Source organism: Petaurus breviceps, unplaced genomic scaffold, assembly GCF_028583685.1.
Source record: "Petaurus breviceps papuanus isolate PSGF00001 unplaced genomic scaffold, PetGlider_PUasm1.0 67, whole genome shotgun sequence".
NCBI lineage: Eukaryota > Metazoa > Chordata > Mammalia > Diprotodontia > Petauridae > Petaurus > Petaurus breviceps.
In genome coordinates, this window is record NW_027186446.1 from 165,394 (window position 1) to 181,210 (window position 15,817).

At 34.6% G+C, this 15,817-nt stretch overlaps 1 protein-coding gene across 6 annotated transcripts in view; it reads left to right on the plus strand.

Moving 5' to 3' along the window:
- Positions 1-15,817, plus strand: part of LOC138173917 (poly(A) polymerase alpha) — a 77,088-nt gene that overhangs the window by 909 nt on the left and 60,362 nt on the right. The gene's annotated exons all lie outside the window — the stretch shown is intronic.

Here is a 15,817-nt window from a genome sequence, read left to right on the forward strand (position 1 = left end):
TTTTTTTTTTTTTTTTTGCCCCAGGAGTTTCCCTTTGATTCTCCCTCTACCTATTCTGCCGTGGAAGGGGCCGTCCCTTCCAAAAGAGAAGGCTTAAAGCTTATTTGTAGCCTGTTATTTACAAGTGAATGAGGAAATGGGGTGGGGGTGGGGGTGGGGGTAACTAAAGGTGAAGGCGGTGCGGCTCTCATTCCTTCACTTGCTTGGGGTGGGGGTGAGACTTCACACCTTTCTTTTTAGAGACTGAGACTGCCACATGCTTTAGGACTGATCACTTTAAGACCTATATTCTCTATTTCCATTTCTTGGAAGAATGTTTGTTTTTAATTGTCTTTTTGAAGAATAAAATGCAAAAGAACAGTTTTGTTTCATTTGCCGTATTTAAACATGTTTGAAGCCTTAATAGTGAAATTGTATTTCTTAATTTTTTGAAGATTGTTGTGTAAGAGGATTACTTTAATTTCAGACCAAATATTTCATGACTCCACGGCATCAAATTTTATGCCATTTTAAAAAGAAGAAAATAGGAATTCTTTGTTGCTAGTGCACCTAGTGGTTGTGTACTGCATTTGTATTATGCTGTGTTCATCATGTACAGTTTTGAGGCCATGAATTTGACAGATTATTTAATAACAGCAGCAATACCTTCTGTATAGTCTATAGTCTATAAAGCATATCATTTAAAAAAGTAAATGGTTTTGTTAGACCTGATGAAATGTGTTTAATTTTATCAATATTGTAATTGAAATGGTATTTATTTCTTTACTATAAAGAATCCTTTATACAGTTTTAGAATTTATAAATGTCCTGTAATCTGAATATTAACTTTTTTCTTAATAGAATGATATGAAGCAATTTTCCCACAAGATTTTTATTTTCATCAGTGATTAAAAGGAACCCTAAATGTTTGAAATGGCTTTTTGTGCCTTTATGTCACTATGGTTTCATTGGATTAGTTGAGTTAGAGGATTAATTCACCCCATTAATATTGGACATTTTAATTGATAGGAAATGCATCCATTTAAGGGTATAATCTTAAGAAATAATTATAGCAATAATTTGTGCATTGCGTCTTGTTTAAAACTAAAAATATCTTATACTTTTGTAGCTTGACATAGTGGAAAGGACAACTGGACTTGATGGGGTGATCGGGGCCCCAGCCTTAAGATCATGTCTCTGGAAGCCTCCTGGTTTCTTAATAGGCCCTTTGTCCTGTGAGAAAATTTTCTGTTGTTGCAGAATACATTCTCTTTTCAGAACAGAGAGGTGCCTGGCCCAAGGATTTTTGTCCCTGGCTGGTCCAAGGATTCTTCTCCTGCCAGACCCCAAGATCATGCCTCTGACATCTCCCTCAATGTCTGGTATACTCCCTGCACTTTCCCATTCATAGCTCCCAAAGACACCTGAACCTATAGATTACCTAATTAGTATCCCTGGCATTACTTTTTCATGCCCCTTTTCCATATCAACCCCAGTACCATCCTCAGTCTCTCACAAGTTCCCCTAAGAACCCTTGCCTGCTTTTGCTAAGGCGTTACAATAAACTCTTTGCCACTTGATTAAGAGAAGGCATGTGAGTGAGTGAGTGAGTGAGTGAGAGAGAGAGAGAGAGAGAGAGAGAGAGAGAGAGAGAGTGTGTGTGTGTGTGTGTGTGTGTGTGTGTGTGAGTTCATTCTAGGCAACACTGCCTTGGCTTTCTAGGGGTCCCAGCATACAAAAACCTTGTCAGATTGGCCTTCAGGAGACAGATTTGTGAGTCCAGGCTGTGCTACTACAAATAATAATGATAATCTTCTGTTGCTTCCTTTGTAAAACAAAATGTTTGGACTGACATAGTCCCCAAGGTCCCTTCTGGTTCTTTGATTCTATGGTTTAATTCTATTTTACAGTATTTGGTCAGGAAGCTATCATTTACCATCACAGAATCTAAGTTGACAGAGACCTCTGAAACTGCCTAGTCCAAACCAATATCACATCATTAATCTCTTCCTAGAGACTACTTGATAAGTAGTTATAAATAAAGTTTATAATTTATATTTATTATATATTTATATATGATATATAATAATATATTTATATTTATAAAAATTGATAAAGTAGACTTTTAGTGAGAGAGATCTCAGTACCTTCTGAGGCAGCCCATCTACTTTTAGATAACTCTATACTACCAATTTTTAGGAAAATTTTCAAACCTAAAATTGCCTCTTTGCAACTGCTTCCAGTTAATGTACTCAAATGCAACTAATGACGTCTTCAGGATAAATGAACACGCTCAGTTTATTCATCCAGTCCTGTGGAGTGATTTCAAAGCTCTTTAAACATCCTTGATACTCTCTGGACAGCTTAGCAGATTCTTTCCTAAAATGGGAAACATAGAAATGAACACAGTACTCCAGATGTACATACATAAAATAATTTAAAATTTAATTTACAGACTTTCAAATCCATCAGTCTGAAGATTAAAGCATCCTGTGTGGAAAATATACAGAAGTCTCTATTGCCTGTCCATTGAATATTGAAGTGCTTTTTACATGAACAATATATATAGACTGACTAGAGTCAGAGTTCAAATCCTGACTCTAGCACTTTATAGCTCTATGACTATATAATTAGCAAATTCATTTATTTCTGACCCTTAGTTTCCTCATTCATAAAATGAGCAAATACTTAAAGACATAAATAACAACCTAACTATAAATAGGGCTATTATTAGTTCAACATACATTTATTAAATGCCTACTATGTGCCAGGCATTGAGGATTTCTAGATATAAGATTATGATTTTTAAAAATTCACTGTAAAAACTCCTTGTATGGGAAGAATGCTAGAACCGATGAGACCTGACCTTTTTCCTAACTAATTGATATTTTGAACTTTGACGGTCATTGTTACCTTTTATAGGTTTTTTTTAATACACTCTGTTATTATTTGAGTAGCCTTGAATGCTGAACATTATATTTGAACTTTTTTGTATGCAAACTTTCACTTATGATTTAGGCATTAATTCCAGGATTAATTGAAGTTCTAAATTAGTTACTTCAATATGTGAGTATTATTGTCCAGTATTGTGAATTTACACATTTCACATGAATTTTCCAAGGCTTTTGTGGTATGATTTTGTGTATCTTGCGTGGGGGAAGTGGGAAGATAAACTTCAAAATTCAAAATACCAAAATATAATTTTTATATTAATATTTTCATTCTTTTTTGGTTGACCTTTCTAGGGGAAAACTTTCCACCTAAGTTTCTAAAAATAATTTTCTCAGTAAATTTTGATTATCTAAAAACAGTATTCTGTACTTCAGAAATGGTCTACTTTAAATGGATTGGTTACCACATTATTATTAACGGTGATCTTACATTTAATGCTTTAAAATTTTACAAGTCCTTTTCTTATAACAAGTATTATCTTTATTTTATGAATGAGGAAACTAAGGCTCTAATAGTGTCAGTGACTTTCCCATGATAACACCTTATAAGTGTTTTGACAGATCATAGGTTAGGTCTCTTGACTTCAACTCAATTCAATTAAAATTTACTTCAATTATTTTTAGACTATTTTGTCAATAATGCTTTAAATTTGTTGCAGATTTATAGTGCCTTAGTGACCTAGAATCTAGAACCACAGTCCATCTCAATGAATAACTCATTGATTATCTCCTAAATAATGTGCTCTGTGTTCTGATGATTTTTATGATATTCAGCATTATTAGATAAAAGACAAAAGTGGAAAAAGTGCTGAGCCTGGAGTCAGGAAGACCTGAAGTCAAATCTGACCTTAGACATGTGCTAGTTTGGACAAGTTAGTTAACCTTGATTTGCCTCAGTTTCCTCAAATGTAAAATGGAGATAATAATAGCACCTACTTCACAGGGCTATTGGGAGATTCAGTTGAGATATTTGTAAAGCTCTTACCTCATTTTGTGGCACATATAGGTGATATATAAATGCTAGCTGTTATTAACTTATTTAGGGTTTTTTTTTTTACACTAATTAAAATGTGACTGAAGATGAAGTTATCCATTTGAGTAAGGCTTATGAATCAACTGATCCATATAATGTGCTCTGGAAAATCTTGAGATTATGTAAGTGTATTTGGTTGAATTAAAAGCACATTTGTTCTACCCCTAGAGGTGTCTTAATTGTTTTCCCTTCATGTTCTTTGGGATGATTACGTTCTATGAAACAGTAACTTTCTTAAGAATACAGAGATTATATTGTGACTTTTTAGTAGAGATGGATTTCATGTCTCCTTTTTTGCCATGAAAATGGTTAAAAATAATACATAAAGGGGTGGCTAGGTGGCACAGTAAATAGAGCACCGGCCCTGCAGTCAGGAGAACCTGAGTTCAAACTCAGCCTCAGACACTTGACACAATTACTAGCCATGTGACTTTGGGCAAGTCACTTAACCCCAGTTGCCCTCCAAAAAGCAAAAAAAAAAAAAACAAAAGAAAACATAAAAATTCAGGTGTGTTTTTAAAGAACAAATACTTGGGGGATCATGTTGGGTTTCTTTTGCCTTCCATGATACAGTGACTTCTAAATTATTTAACCTGAAGGGCTAAGTAAGCTACATGCAATTGCCATAATTGTAATGGAATTTTTTGATTTTAATAAGTAATATAAGAATAAACTGGATATTTGTTTATTTGTGCCCATGGTATATGTGGTTGTCATCATTAACAAATTTCTGTGGATTCTCTAGATTTCTGTTCTATATATTTGAGTTATTGGTTTGCTCTGAGTTATAGGACCTGAAGTATTCTTTTTACTCTTAGAGATTCCTCTTTGCTTCTTTTGCCTAAGTTTTGTTTCTCTCAAAAGTTATACTTTTCTTCGCTTGGGACATCTAGGGCTGGCGAATGCAGTGATTTGAGCCATATACAGCTGCCTCTAAAGGTGGCAGTGGCTTCTCAATTCTAGTTGTCTAGATATTCTTTTAGTGCTTTCTTTTTGCTTTTGGACTGAGGAAGCATATGGAAAAGAGAATTTACATTTTGTATATGTAATGATTTAAGAATAACAGATTATTTAAAATTTTTTTTTACATCAGAGTTACAAAGGCTTGCCTGTCTTTTTCTTTGTTTCATGAACAAAGCTGCTTTTTTTTTTTTTAAAGCAATTGGGGTTAAGTAACTTGCTCAAGGTTACACGGCCAGTTATTTCTGGGTGTGCTAAGTACCGGAGTATACTGTGTATACTAAGTATCTGTGGTGCTAAGTATCCGGATTTGATCCCCAGGTCATCCTGACACTGGAGCCGGTGCTCTTACTTGCTGTGCTACTTGGCCGCCCCAAAGCTGCTTATTTTATTCTTTTGATGTGTCTTCCTTCTGTTTTCTTCTGTTGCTTATTTGAACAACTTATCTCTTAGTAAGTATAGGCCGAAATATTTTTTTGTACCTTGAAGGATGTGGTATCACCATATGTAATCCCTCCAACTGAATGGAAATTGGAACCCATGAAGAGTTGCTTTGGCGCTAAATTTATCACTTAGTGGTCAAACTTCTGTTGATAAGCCTGTTGGGTCTTAACTAAGAACTATCTAGATTCATAGGATGCAGCCTATTGCCAAGTCAGTACTTAAACATTTCTGCTTTGGAATGACCCATAGGAACCTATCCTTTGCCTGGAATAGCCTTAGAGAGTGGTAGCTTCTACACTACAGCTCCTAGAATCTTCTCCCTCCCCCATATAGCTCATACGTATTTTGTATATAATTATATATGTATAGTTAGCCCTTTCCCATAATGACTTTTTTGATCTTTTTGATATATTGCAGATTGGCATAAGAAATTAAGTGGGAATTTTTTGGGAGTTTTGCGGAAACAACAGATGATGTACAAAGGCCAGCAGAATACACAGAAATGCATAACATATATATAGAATTGTATAGTATCAATATATTTTATCTCTTAATATCGTAAATATACCCAGATTTTACAATAAGGTGTATTGTAAATATCCCGTTGAAAAAAAAAGAAAAAATTCAGACTTCTTCTGGTATAAAGGGAGGACCAGAAGATTTTATATGAATTATCCAGATTGCAGGGGCAATGTGAAAGGAATAACTGTATGTTTCCCCTGGCTAGATTGTAATGGAGACAGGTATTTCCATTTTTGTCTTTCTATCTCTAGCACAGTGCCTGATAACTGGTTGGTACTTAATAAGGTTTGATTGATTCAATGAAGTATTTAAATAGAGATGAGCAGACCTGAACATCTAGCCGAACAGTTACACAAATATACACAGTTAACACAATATACCATTATATTAATGGTATAATTGAGGTTGGTGATTTTGAAGTATGTGTGGGCAAACTACTTGTGCAGAGCATACAAGAGAAGTAACCACCTTTTGAATGTTTATCCTGCTGCACAGAGAAGCACATTATGTACAAAACTTGGATTAAAGCATTACCTCTTATCTATGATCACATGGTTAGTTGACTCTAAAACATTAGTAAAACTCAAACGTTAAATGTTAGCTAAGATTTGAGTGAAAGAGGTTGCAACATTTTTGGTAGCACTGATATGTGTGTTTACATATATAATTGTTTAGTCATGCTTATTTAAGAATATCACAAGCCTCTTTATGTATGCTCTGTACTTTTTAGAAGGTTGGGTCTATGTTCCTTATGTACATCCTTTATGGCTAACGGGTTAGATTTAAAACTTCAGAAGACCAAAATGTTCAGTTCAGTTTTGGCAAAACTTTTACTTGGAAAGAAATAAAAATGCCTCCTACTGTTAACTCTTAATAAATACAGATATGGAAGCAGAGAATACCTATGTAAATGGGGTTATGTATGATAACTAAAATTTCTCATTCTTGAGCATTTGGAATAGCATTAAAAAAATAAACAATTAGTAATATGTCTAAAGAGGTAAACACTGGAATTATGGTATAATAATGAAATAACAGGTCCTGACCTGTTGTCTAATATTGTGAACTGGTCTTGATCTCACAGATTTTAAATTTCCTATCCAATGCAGATAAGCATTGGTTTTATAACTTAGAGAAAGTTGACTAAGGCACTGAGAGGTTAATTGACTTTTCTGGGGTTACATAGGACTTGAACTTTCATATTGGCTCTACTGTTTCTGGCTTTCTGTCCACAGCACTAAACTGCCTCTCATTACCAGTGATATCACTTTGCATTTTGTATTCATTTTAATTCTTTACCTTGGCAAGGGTAGATACTGACATTAATGTAAATATAGGCCTTACTTTAAAAAATAAAATCTGGTTCATATAAAATCTGAATGGGGCCTATAGGAAGTAGAGTGTTTCAACCTATGTCTATATTTTCAAAGAGATTGAATTTTAAGGTTGTAGAATATGTTCAAACTAATTGACATTCTCATTTGTCTTTATTGAATAAATGAGGATACTCAGGAGAGATTTACTTATTCATTGTTAGAACTTGCTGATTTTAAATATTTTTGAGGCTTCATTGTGTCAGTCTTTAAAAAACATAAAACTCCTAGTAATAGTTCCTTCTGATTGATCTGGCTGTTTATTTTGATTTATCATCATTCTGTTGTATAGAAGAATGGTAAAACAGTGGTAATGCTAAGCAAGGCTCTTGTGTGGAAGAGGGAACTTTCTCTGCTTGAACCAGGGGAGAGCAGAAATAGGATCAATAGCTCAAGACAGATTAGGCTTGATTAGGGAAAACAACTATCAGGTAGTGGAGCTGGCTACCTCAAGAAATCAAGAAATTTTGTAGGGAGGATTCTTCCTTATGGACAGTTTCAATTATGTGACTTTTAAGATCTCGAGTTATATAGCCTTTGACACTGTTGATCAACCTTTTCTGGATGCCCTTTCCTCTAGGTTTTCCTGATAGTGCTTTCTCCTGGTGGTTCTCCAATTTTTTTGACAGCTTCTCCTTAGTCTCTTGTTGGATCATCATCTAGGTTGTGTTTCCTACCCTTGTGAATCTCCTAAGGCTCTCTCCTGGGCCCTCTTCTTTTCTCTATATTATCTTGCTGGGTGATCTCATCAACTTTCATCACTTCAATTTTCTCCATGCAGATGATTGACAGCTCTATATGGCCAACCCTAACCTCTCTCCTGAGCTCTCTGGTCTCACATCACCAGTCACCTTTTGGACATCGTGAACTGGATGTCTTGTAACACCTTGAACTCAACATGTTTAAAACAATTAATTTCCTTCCCACCCCCCAACCTCCCATACCCATCTCCCTTTGCTTTTACTGTTAAAGTACCACCATTCTCCTAGTCACCTAGTCTTACAACCTTTATATCTTCCTCAACTCTTCTCCCTCTACCTCCCTCTCTCCACACAATCTGTTGCCAAGTCTTGTCATTTCTCATGTGTTTCCTCTCTACTTACTCAGGTTCAAGCCCTTATCACTACAGTTAGATTATAGCAACAGCTTTTTGCCTTTTAGTTAGTCTCCCTGTCTCTACTCTACTCACTCAGTTGCCAGGGATGTTTTTTAGAAAACATAATTATTTTATTTTAAATTTATGGAATAAAACAAGCATTTCCATAACATACTATAATTTTAAAAAGATGATTGCACATGAAACTGCAAATCTATTATGTACAATTTGCTGTTCCTTTTAAATATATAATAAAGTTATGTAAATTTCTTTTTTCCTCCACCTCATGGGTACATTAGATGTAAATATATATGTATGTATATATCTGTGTGTAAATATATATTTACATATATATGTAAAACCAGTCTATATGTTTGTTTTATCAGTTATTTCTCTGGCTGCAAAGTGATTTTCTTAAAGGGAAGGTCTGACTATGTCAGGCCTTCTCCCTCCTCCTCCTCCCCCTAAACTCTGCTATTCACTAAAATTCAAGGATGCAATCATTTGTTTTAAGCCCCCTCACATTCTGGTCTTTTGCTGTCTTTCAAGTCTAATGCTTTACTTTTCTCTACTTGCTCTAAAATGCAGTGACACTGATTAACTTTATTGCTATTCTTTATACAGCACAGTTCATCTCCTGACTCAGTGATTTTTCACTTACTGTCTCACAAGCCCAGGATACTGTCCCTTTTCAACTTCACTTACTAGTTTTATTCAAGTCTTGCCTCTGATATTATCTCTAGTATAGAGTTGTTTGTACTTTGTCTCCACTATGAATGGGAATTCCCTGAGGGCAGGGACTAATTTTTGTCTTTATTTGTGTCATCTGTGCTTAGTCCAGTGCCTGACATATAGTAAGCCCTTAATAAATACTTGTCTTGCTACGGTCAGAAGTTCTAGGTCTTTTAAATGATGCCAGAGCACTGAAATTCTATAATTCTTTGATATGGTAAATATTGAATGTCCCTGAAACTTTTGTAGTTTATAGAAACAATACATTTCAATTTCTGAAATTTAATTCTTTCTGAGCATAAGGTATAGTAGTACTGATAGCGAACTTTGGTAGAAGTCTGGTTTAATTAAAAAATTGTACATTGATGAGCAAGAACTGAACAGGTAATTATAGAAAGGCTTGCAGAAGGGAAGAGGAAAGAAAAACAAAGTCTTAATTTTTACTTTACTTCTTTGATATTACTAGTGCCCTGCTGTATTTTATTGGGGTCGAGTGCCCTCTTAAGTATTCTTTACTTTTGATATTAATATGAACAGTATTGTTTTTCTTTTAATAGTTGTATATTGTCAGGACATTCTTTCAAGTACTGTTTTTTATTGATAGTTTACTTTGATTAATAAAGCACATTAACTTTCGAATGTGATTATTCAACTATAGTTAACAATATGGTAATTGACACTGCTTGAGTTACTTCTTAATTAGCAACATTACCTTATCTTAATTTGCACTTTTTTTTTAACTAGGTCTAGGTTATATTTTGATATTGCTAGTTGCATGTGCAAGACAAGTTATTTTGAATTTTGAAATTCTAAGTGAAAGCCAGTAAAAGCTAATTCATCATTATCTTAGGGTATGTCATCTCTAAATAATATATTGGGAGTATGTGTTCAGTGATTTTTTGTTGATAGGAATATTCAGTCACAGTTTAGAGATCATAGTTGTAAGAAAGGTGTCATTTGCCCCTCTGGATCAGTGCTCCTTGGATGATGTAGGAGTTAAAGAATATTGGGCATTATCAGTGAACTGTGAAACCCTCAGGCATTACAGAGTTATTAGTCTATGGTCTTTACATAGGCACCACAGAACACAATTGTTCTTTGTAGCCATATCAACGAAACTCTTACTATAGATCATGCATTCAGTTTAACTAGTATTAAGACCTCCTTACAAAGCCCTGTGCTGAGGTTTACAAAGTAATTTCAAGGAGAGACTTGAAACTAGGGGAATCAGGAAAGACTTCATATCAGGAGGTAGGGTTGGTCTGTACATTGAGGGAGTCTATAGATTTCCTAGTAGGTGGGGAAATGGGGGATCACTTATGCAGAGGTGTGGATGTCAAAGGGGAAATGTCTGGGGAACTGCTAGCAGATCAGTTAGACAGTTAAAAAGAGGGTAAAAGAATAATAAAATAACCAAAGGGTGGATGACCACGTGTTAGAGAGTATTTTTTAGAGGAAATTACTATTTAGTCATAAGATGGATTAGCTGGTTTCTGACATTGAGGTAGGTAATTTGGTGAAGACAGGAACATTAAATGGGTGCTAGATTGTGGAGGGCATTAAATGGGGAGTTGTATTTTATCTTAGAGGCAAATAAATAACTCTTGAAGAGTTTTGAGTAGGGAAAGAAGGAAATAAGCATATATTAAGTTCCTACTATGCGCCAGAGAGCCATCCTTTATGACAAATAGTACTTTTTTATAGAGAAAAAAAAAGTCAACGCAACTGATCCATATATTGGAAAAGTATTGGAAACATGTACCTGTGACTGTCCCTTCCACAAAAGAGTAGGTTGAGTGTCTTCCTATCTCTAAATTCTGAGCCCTGCTTAATCCTTTATGTTTTGTTATTATGATTTTTGGGGTGTGTCATTCTTTACATTTACATTGTAATGATGTTATTATTTTCTTGATGCTGTCTATTTTACTTTGAGTCAGTTCACATAGATCTTACATACATCATTTCTTATAGTACAATAATATTCCATTGCATTTGTGTCCCACAGTTTAACCATTTCTCAGTTGATGGGCATCTACTTTGTTACCAATTCCTAGCTATTACAAAAAATGCTACTATGAATATTTTCAAGTGTTAAGGAAATCTTGTTCTTATCGATGACTTCCTTGGGATATAAGCCCAGGAATAAAGTCTTAGGTTAAAAGGTTTTGGACGTCTTAGGCTCAACAACTTCTTTATGACAATTGCCTAATAATTCATTCAGTCCCTACAAGAAAGACACTTAGTCTAGAAATCAAGACATTCTATTATCCAACCTGTGTTTTTAGCCTTCTCTTCTAGTATTCCCCTGTATCTATCACACATTCAAATCAAACAGTACTACTAGCCTTTCCCACTGTGTTCTGTTATTAATGAACCTGCAGTACTTTTCCTTTAAAGCTCTGCCCCTGTCTCTTTATTTTTATTTTGAAATCCTTTCCAGCTGTAATATCATCTTCCTGAAACTTTCCCAATCCTCATTCTCTTCTACTGTCAAAACAGTGTTTCCCTTTCCTTAACTCATATTTAAATGGCATTTAATCACATTCTACTTTGTATATGGGTTTAGTCCAACTGCTTTTCAATTTTGTTTTCTTCAGTGCCACATCTATCTCTTTTAAGTAGCACATCCAGGCTTGTGTTATTAACATCCAGGTGTGGTGGTTCTATTGTCATTGGTGGGGAGATAAAACATGTTAATTTTTTTGTTATTTCATTTTTTATTTGTCATTCTCATGCTGGATTTATCCTTAGCTATTTTTTCGTTGACCTTGCTATGTCAATAAGATTTCTTTAAGCTGTTTTTCCTTCAATTGTTAGCGTTTTATGAGGCAGTATTGCTTTTAATTTTGCTCTATCCTTCTCTGAAATTTTATAGACAACTTATTTAAAAAGTGCCCTCTTCGTCAGTAATATCTCTTGATTTTTAAGGGCATCAAAAAGTAAGAAATTGTTAAAAAAATAACTGTATTCTTTGATTTCTCACTTTTTGGTGTCATAGTTTTTTTAAATAGGTCCAATTAAAATTGTTTTAAGTGTGTACCCTATCTCATTTTTATTCTTCTAGGTTAATACTTTGATCTTGTTCTAACAAGTCAATAGATTGACTATAGTCAGAAGCTCATTCAGGAAATTACTACCTTGTCAGTAATGAGTTGTTTTCTTTCTGTTAAAATATATTCCCTTTTTTTGATGCTGTTTGGTGCTTATCATGTCCCGTGCTTTTTCTTATTGTTTTTCTTGAAGAAATTATTATGTAAGTCTACAGTTTCTGTGTATTCCTTAAGCTGACAGACTCTTTTCCTTACTTCTCAGGCGTATTTTTAATTTGTCTTCTCATTTCTCAGTTTTACGTTCAAGTCACAGAGTATCAATAAATTTTCATTTAATCTGGAGGGTTTTGTGTACATGTCTTATTTCCTTAAATAGTACCTTACATGTGGGCAGCCAACTGGTGAAGTAGATAAAGCACTGGGCTTGGAATCAGAAAGACTCAATCTTCATGAGTTCAAATCCAACCTCAGACATTTATTATGACCCCGGGCAAGTCACCTAACCCCATTTTCCTTAATTTCCTTATTTGTAAAATGAGCTGGAGAAGGAAATTGGAATCCACTCCAGTATTTTTACCAAGAAAACCCCAAATGGGATCCCGAAAAGTCAAGACATGACTGAAATGACTCAATAGCAACATGTAGTTCTTTACCTGTAGTGAACTTTTAAATGTTTGCTACCCTTGTAATGCTTAATTTTTTTTTCTACCTTAGCAACATAGACAAATATTTTTGCCTCCTCAAGAATAGAATATTGTTCAATTGGCTAGTTCACCTAAGCCTTCAAGGAGTAGGAACAAAAGAAACTAATACCTTTCAATTTTTTCATCTTTTAGCCCAAAGAGGAGATTCCATTATTTCTCTTGACATTTTTTAATCAGTGAAGTTTTAAAAATAATTGTCCTTGGAAGGGGTATAATGATATTTTTATGCCTTTGTACTATTGAAAGTACTAGAATAAAGGATATTATCTATTATCAAAAACATACTGATTCTGTGGAAAGGCCAAGGGATACTGGTATTATAATTTTAAGAAAAGGTGAAGAAGGCCTCCTGTTTGTTGGGTTAACCTTGTGTGGTAAACTTCAGAGAAGACATAGATAAGAGTCCACATAGGGGGGTGGGTAAGCATGGATGAGTTGCAGCCTTTACAGTTGTAATATCTTTGACAATGAGACTACTGATCCATTTAAATATGTAATAGTGTTCTATAAAGGGAGTATTGTATATATTGATAAAATATGGGACCTGGATTCAAGTCCAGATTTGCCATTTACTTACTACCTGTGTGATTTCGGGAAAGTTACTTAACCTCTCTAGGCCATAGTTGTCCTTATTAAATGTAGGACTTGAATTTAGGTATCCTCTAAAGTCTCTTCTAGTTCTAAACTTATTTTCAGTTGAGGCAGATTGACATTGGATAGAGGATTGTTTTAGATCAAGGAGTTCTACCGTGTTTCCCCGATAATAAGACACTGTCTTATCAAAATTTTTTTTGGACAGAAAAACACCAGAGGGCTTATTTTCAGGGGAGGGCTTATTTTAATGAACATTGACAGCAATTTTGATAAACAGGTAAATGTGAACAAAAAAATGTACCTTTATTCAATAAGCAAATCACTGGGGAAGAACAGGATGACCGCTCACTGCTGCAGCTCTGATTGGATGCAGCTCGGAGCTCGGCCTGCGTTTCACGGGGGGGGGGGGGGGGTGCATACAGAGGGCACTGTAGTGTAGCGCAGGGGATCACCGTCACTACAGTAGCAATATCAATAGGGCTTATTTTCGGGGGAGGGCTTATTTTAGAGGAATCTTACACAGTAAGGGGAGGGCTTATTTTCGGGATAGGTCTTATCCGGGAAACACGGTAGTGTATGTCATGACCTTGGGCAAGACAGTCAACTCAATATTAAACTCCTCATACATGCCAGGCACTGTTAAGCCTTAGTTGGTGCAGAGAAAGGTAAAAGACAGTCCCTGTTCTCAGTCTAATGGGGAAGACAACATGTGGACAAATATGTGCAGATAAATTATGGACAGGATTAATTGGAAATAATCTACAGAGAAAAAGAAAGCACTATTAGAATTAACAGAAATTGGGAAGGACTTCCTGTTGAAAGAGGTGTGAAATAACACATCCTCCTGATTGAGGTCTGTATCAGAATAAATGTAATTGGGAAGTATTTGACAAAATAAATAAAAATACAATAAAATAGTAATTACATTTTAAAACTGTAAATACATGGCTTTCAAGCATCCTTATGTATAGTTTAGTGGTTCCTGTTTCTTTTTTGAATTGAACCCACTGTTATAAAAGATGAGATTTTAGCTGGGACTCAAAGCCACTGGATAGAGATGAGGAGGGAGAGCATAGAATAGCTAGTTGATATAACTAATAATAACCTGAGTTGAGAGATGGAGTGTCTTGTTCAAGGAACAAAGGAGACCAGTGTCAGCATTTATTAAGTGTTTGCAGTTCCAGGCAATGTGCTAGGTCTTAGTTAGATAGAAAAATAAAAATGAAACAACTCCTCAGTGAACTTAAGCCCAGTCAAAGGCAGTATGATACAGTTCACTTCGGAGTCAGGGGACAGGAATTCAGATCCTGCCTCTGTCAGGTACTATTTTGTGATCTTGACTTCTCTGGACCTCAGTTTTCTAGGTGGCCTCCAAGGATCCTGTGATCTTAACATAAAATATAAGAAAAGATAATTTATTCTCAGAGGGGATTTGGAAAAAGACCTCTCAAAGTGTAAAAGTTAATAAATTGCTAGACTGATTGTCTATGCATGAAGTAAGTTTTCTCCCTTGTGAGACGCAGTGAAACCATAGATATGCATCAAATAGTAATAATAAAGTCAAACTTTTTTTTAAACGTACCTGATGAAATATTGCTATCTTATATTTACTTGTTATATATTGATTATGGAAGCTAGGGAGACTTGATCCTGGCCCAAGACATATTATAACATGTTTTAACTGGAAATAGTAACTTTAAAGGTAATCTGGATAACCTACTAGTAAGTCTGTTAGATTATTTTTCTCCCCAAAACAGTAAAGAAACAATTGCACATGTTGCATTAAGTTAAAAATCTACATTTTGAATTGTTGGATTTCTTTGGATTAATTACTATTGAGGAAACTTTATTTTTTTTGCTTGGCATATGAGATAAGTTCAGCGATGGTAGATAATGTTTATATATATATATATATATATATATATATATATGCAGAGACAATAGATATTTTGAGAAAGCTGTTTATTTTGGTTCATTCAAATACAAAATATAGATAAAAGATAACTAAGTATAAGAGTTATTGCTGGTTTTATTTAGATATAAAAAGTTCATTCTGAAAAGAAATTTAAATATGAGGAGAGTAACTGGATATGTTACTGCACATTTTGGTATAAAGAGGAATATTAAAGATTTGGATAAGCTTATTTGCCTGAAGTTGAGAACAATAATGTACTTTTGAGGAAAATAGACCTATGGTAGAAAGTGGTCTTTCCACTATAATCAGAAAAAAATCTCAAAATACTCAGTTGGAAACTCCAAAACCCCTGAGATCCCAGAAAATGCATGTCTGAAAAAGAATTACAAGATTGAATATACTGTATTAATACGTGGTGAATTAATAGCACAAAGTCATGCAGTCAGTAGTACTTTTACTTACGT